The sequence below is a fragment of the Phascolarctos cinereus genome, unplaced genomic scaffold (assembly GCF_003287225.1).
Source record: "Phascolarctos cinereus isolate Bilbo 61053 unplaced genomic scaffold, phaCin_HiC Scaffold_726;HRSCAF=1367, whole genome shotgun sequence".
In the NCBI taxonomy this organism is placed as follows: Eukaryota; Metazoa; Chordata; class Mammalia; order Diprotodontia; family Phascolarctidae; genus Phascolarctos; species Phascolarctos cinereus.
The window spans coordinates 275,981,294-275,987,328 of NW_027556098.1; the positions used below are offsets into that span (position 1 = coordinate 275,981,294).

At 30.9% G+C, this 6,035-nt stretch overlaps 1 pseudogene; it reads right to left on the minus strand.

Moving 5' to 3' along the window:
• Positions 1-3,659, minus strand: part of LOC144454376 (S-formylglutathione hydrolase pseudogene) — a 122,055-nt pseudogene extending 118,396 nt beyond the window's left edge.
• Between the last annotated feature and the right edge of the window lie 2,376 nt (positions 3,660-6,035).

The following is a 6,035-nucleotide window of genomic DNA, read 5'->3' on the forward strand; positions in this document are numbered from 1 at the left end:
TGACAAAGTTCTTTATATATTTGAGATATGAGACCTTTATCTGAGGAACTGTCTATAAATTTTTCTCCCAATTTTCTACCATCCTGATCTTGGCTACATTTGTTTCATTTGTACAAATCTTTTTTAATCTAATGTAACCAAAATTATCCCTTTTACACCTAACCTTGCTCTCTGTTGTTGTTTATTTATAAATTGTTTGCCTTTCCATAAGTCTGATAAGTAATCATGTTCTTCTATTTTTCTTGTAATATCTCTCTTTGTATCTAGGTCATGTATCCATTTTGACCTTATCTTGGTGAATGGTGTAAGATATTGCTCTACGAGTAGTTTCTGTAATATTGCTTTCCAGTTTTCTCCCCCAAAAAAATTTTAACAAATAATTCTTATTCCCAAATCTTAAGTCTTTACATTTGTCACATACAAGGGTATTATATTTATTTGCTGCTGTAAATTGTATGTATACTCTATTCCATTGATCTACCTTTTTATTTCTTAGCCAGTATGAGATAGTTTTGATAATCACTGCCTCATAACATAGTTTAAAATCTGGTACTGCTAAACCTCCTTCCTTTATATATTTTTTCATCAGTTCCTTTGATATTCTTGACTTTTTGTACTTCCAAATGAATTTTTTAAATAACTTAATAAAAAAATTTTTTGGTAATCTAATTGAGATTGCATTGAATATATATATATATATATATATGTATATATATATATATGTATATATATATATAGTATCTTAGTTTGGGCAAAATTAACATTTTTATGATATTGGCCCTACCTACCCGTGCACAATTAATATTTCTCAAATTATTTTAATCTGATTTTATTTGTATAAAAAGCTTTTTAAAAATAATTTTTATACAGATCTTGGGTTTGTTTTGGCAGGTATGCTCTCAGGTTTTTTATAACATCTACAGTTATTTTAAATGGGGTATCTTTTACTATCTCTTCTTGCAGGATTTTATTTGTGATATATAGAAACACTGATGTTTTATGTGCATTTACTTTATATCCTGCTACTTTGCTAAAATTATTGTTTCAACTAATTTTGTAGTTGAGTCTATGAGATTTTCCAAATATATCATCATATCATCTGCAAAAAGAGATCGTTTTATTACCTCATTCCCTATTCCAATTCCTTTTATTTCTTTTTCTTCTCTTTTTGCTATTCCTAGGATTTCTAATACAATACTGAATAATATTCTTGACAGTGGGCCTCTTTTTCCACACTTGATCTTATTGGGAAGGCTTCTAGTTTAGCCCCATTACAAATAGTGGTTGATCATTTTAAATAAATTTTTTTTTATCAATTTAAGGAAAAATCAAATTATACCAATACTTTCAAGTGTTTTTGACAGAAATGAGTGTTGTACTTTATCAAAAGTTTTTTCTGCATTATTGATATAATTATATGATTGTTTTTATTTTTACTATTGATATGATCAATTATGTTAATAGTTTCCTTTATGGTAAACTACCCCTGCAACTCTGCTATAAATCACACTTGATTATAATGTATAATCTTAGTAATATATTATCATCATCTTTTAGCTAGCATTTTATTTAGAATTTTTCCATCCATATTCATTAATGAAATTGGTCTATGATTTATTTTCTTTTTCTGTTTTTATTCTTTTTGGTTTACATGCAATATCATATTTGTTTCATAAAAGAAAGTTGGTAGGATCCTCTCTTTGACTATTATTCCAAATAATTTATTTAATATTGGAATTAATTTGTCTTTAGATGTTTGATAAAATTTACTTGTAGATCCACCTGGTGCTGGTGCTTTTTTTTCTCAGGAATCTCATTTATGTCCTGTTCAATTTATTTTTCTAAAATAAGTTTATTTAAATATTCTGTTCCCTTTTCTGCTAATCTAGGAAATTTATTTGTAAATCTTCTATTTAACTTAAATTGTTAAATTTATTGGAATATAACTGGGCAAAATAGTTCCTAATTATTGCTTTAATTTCCTCTTCATTGTGGTAAATTTACCCTCTTCATTTTTGATACTAGTGATTTGGTTTTCTCTCTCTTTTAAAAAATAAAATTAACCAATTGTTTATCAATTTTATTTGTTTTTTCATAAAACCAACTCCTAGTTTTATTTATCAATTCAATGATTTTTTCTCTCTCAATTTTATTAATCTCACCTTTAATTTTTAGAATTTAGAATTTAGTGTTTAATCGGGGCTTTTTAGCTTGTTCTATTTCTAGTTTTTTCTAATTGCCTACCCAATGTACTGGTCTATTCTTTCTCTATTTTACTGATGTAAGGATATAGAGATATAAATTTTTCTCTGATCACTGCTTTTCCTGTATCCCATAGGTTCTAATATGTTGTCTCATTATTATCATTCTCTTTAAAAACATTATTGATTGTTTCTATAATTTGTTCTTTAATCTAACTCATTCTTTTAGATTAGGTTGCTTAATCTCCAAGTAGTTTTTAATCAATGCTTCTGTTTTCCTTTATTAAATATAATTTTTATTGCATTGTAATTTGAAAAGGATACTTTTAATATTTCAGCTTTTCTGCTTTTAACTGTAAAATTGTTATTTACTAATATATGGTCAATCTTGGTAAAGGTACCATAAACCACTGAGAAAAAGATATATTCCTTTTTATTTCCATTCAATCCTCTCCACATATCTATCATATCTACCTTATCTAAAATTCTATTCATTTTCTTGACTTCTTTCTTATTTTTTGGCTAGATTTATCTAGTTCCAAAAGGGGAAGATTAAAGTCCCCCACTATTATAGTATTACTATCTATCTCTTTTAGTGTAGAAGCTGCTAAGTCTTGTGAAATCCTGGCTGTATTTCTGCAGTATTTAAAAAAAACAACTTTTTTTATTGCTTGCAATATTTTCTCCTTAACCTGGGAGTTTTAAAACTTGGCTATGACATTCCTGTAAGTTTTCCTCTTGGGATCTCTTTCTGGTCGTAAACGGTGGATTTTTTTCCTATTTCTACTTTACCTATTGTTCTAGAACACCAGAGCAATTTTCCTTAATAATTTCTTGTAATATTGTATCCAGATTCTTTTTTTCATAACTTTCACATAGTCTCACAATTCTTACACTGTCTCTCCTCGATCAGTTCTCCAGATCAGTTGTTTTTCTAATGATATATTTCAGATTTCTTTTCTTTTTTTCTAGTTTTATTATTTCTTTGTGTCGTAATGTCATTAGATTCTACTCGCCCAACTCTAGTTTCCAGGGAACTGTTTTCTTCCTTAAGATTTTGTACCTCTTTTTCCAATAGGTTTACTTTCTTTTTATAATTTTTTTTGTATTGCTTTAAAAAAATTTTTTTCCTTGATCTCTCTTATTTGATTTTTTAATTCTTTTTAAAGTTTTTCCAAGTGCTCTTTTTAGTTTTGTGACCATTTAACATTACTCATTTTTATTTTTATTTTGTTTTATTTTATGTTTTAGCAATTTATTATTATTATTATTAAGTTTTAATCCTACATTGTGGGTAATGTTGTTCTATGCCTCAGGTCCTCCTTACTGTTATTTTTGAATTTTGTCTGGGGGATCAACATTAGACACTCCTCTCCTCCCTTAAGCCACAGTTATGGACCCCAGCTATGCTGTCTCAAAAATGTTCTTGCTTTCTGTAGTACTGCACTCACCCGGCATGTGTTCACTTCTTCTCATTTACAATCCAAGAGCACTTCTAGAAATAGCAGGGGAGATGATCCTTCATCTTTCCCAACTCAGCCATCTGCTGTTCCTTAAATGAAAGTTTGTGAGGTAAAAGTTCATAAGGTAAAAGTTCCTGAGGCTGTGGGGTAAAAGTTCATGAGGTAAAAAATATTGTATTTTTTATATTGGCAAAAATCTGCTTTCTCTTTATCTCACCCCAGTCTATTGCCAATTGAGAATGAAAGAAAAACAAAACTACTATTAATAGTTACTACATTTATAGTCAAACAAAACAAAGTTCCATATTGTGAATGTCTAAAAGGAAAGCACATATATACATTATTCTGAATATTCTTCTCCTCATATGTCCAAATAGGCTTCATTTTGTTAACTGTAATATGTTTTACAAGTGTGTCATTTTGTTCCAGACTTAAAACTGCAATATCAGACTGACCTATCTTCCTACAGCACATAATAGAAAGTTATCATAAGTGTGATAGATAATTAATATATAATTATATATATATATATAATATAATAATTAATAATAACTGAGTAAACAATCCAAACTGTATGATTTATTAGCAAAACAGGCATAATAAATAGATCAATATACTCTTCAGTCAGTCCAAAGACCCTGAATACAGAGTGAGACAGATTTTTATGTATTAAAAACAATTAATCAAATAAAATCGATTAATGATAATAAAACAATTCACCAAGATACAAAATTAGGTAATCTGATTTTTAATTGGAGGAAAGAATAGAAATTTTCCAATATGGGGGCAGAAGAGAGTGATTTTCAGTCAAGTTGGGCAGGGGACAAGTAGGTTTTGAAATATTTTTTTTTCACAGAATTGAGAGATGTTAACTAATTGTATTCATCTGCCTTTTTGAAACAATAAATGAGTTACACCATTTAGTTTCTCATTGATGATTTGAAGAAAAACAACAAGATAGAGGATAATACAGGTAGCAACTCAAGATGGAGTCAGTCATTCATGAGATAGAATCTAAATGGTTCTCTTGATTCCCACATCCAACCAATTCCATTTTGTAATTGGGTTTTGCTCTATTTCATCAATCCCCCTCTTTGATCAATGGGGAGGCACCAGACCACCAATAATAGTACAGACCCTTCCTTGAGATGCTGTTATAAGGTCTAGGAACATGTGATTTTGTAAGGCCAATTGGCTAAAGAATACATCTCAATTGGAGGGAGGAAATGGATTTACTAGTGGCTTACACAAGATTCTCAATTTCAAGTGATAGGTTTCTAGTAGCCTACTCTAATGCTGATACACCTATGGATTAGACTAGGGAGCAGAGGATCTTCATTGCTAATCCATTTTCATTCACAGCTTATTCAGTAATGTTTCTCTTTCTTCATGGCTATGCCACCCATACACTCAGATTTCTAGTAGCACTTCTTCTTAAACAAGGCAAAAGCAGGTTGAGAGTAACTGACAGGCCTCAAACTTGGTGAGTTAGGGTGATGTCTATCTTGAGTATGTGAAGACTTCTCCCAGTGGAATGAGTTGATGAGCACAATTTGCTCTAATGGCCATGAGAGTGGCTAAAGGAAGCTCTGTGGAGCACTTAGAGCTTGGTCAGACAATGAGGACACCAACATCATCCACTACATCCTAGGCCATCACTAGTCATCTTCACTTTTGTCCTGACACTGGACTTTGATGACTCTGAAAGAGAATGAGGTTGATGACTTTGTGCAACTCTGCCTCACTTAAATCCAATTCATGTGCAAATCAAGACAGAACCCATGGTGGCATTGGTCCTTTTTGAAAACAAAGGATGAACAACAGCACTTCTTCCCACAGTCCTATGTTATAATTAAAGAATGAGATTGGAGGGACTAAATTGGTGACCCCACAAGTTCCAAACCAGTTTGGGGGAAGGGAGGTTTATGGTAAATACATATATACATACGCACACAGATGTGTATATGTATATATACATATATATATACACACACACACATATACAAATATGTATATATAGCTTATAGCCTCATCTCCGTAGATGAAAAACCTACCTGGAGATGCTAAATTTCCATGTAAGATTGGTGAGAGCTAACCTTTTTCTGGCAAAACTGTTGTCATACCTAATCCAATCTAAACCATTTCTGGTAAGGTTTGCTAAGGAACCATGCTTGGGCTCATGATCTGCATATTTGTAAAGACAAGCTCTGGCACAGAAGAAATTTCCCCTAGTTATATCAGGGAAGGTAATGCTATGGATATAACTGATTACTTTGTCAAAGTCAAGGGTATCATAGGGGCCATGGTCTCAGGTAAAACATAAAGGAAAATGACCACAGTTGACCACATGACCACAAATGGCCACATGGTA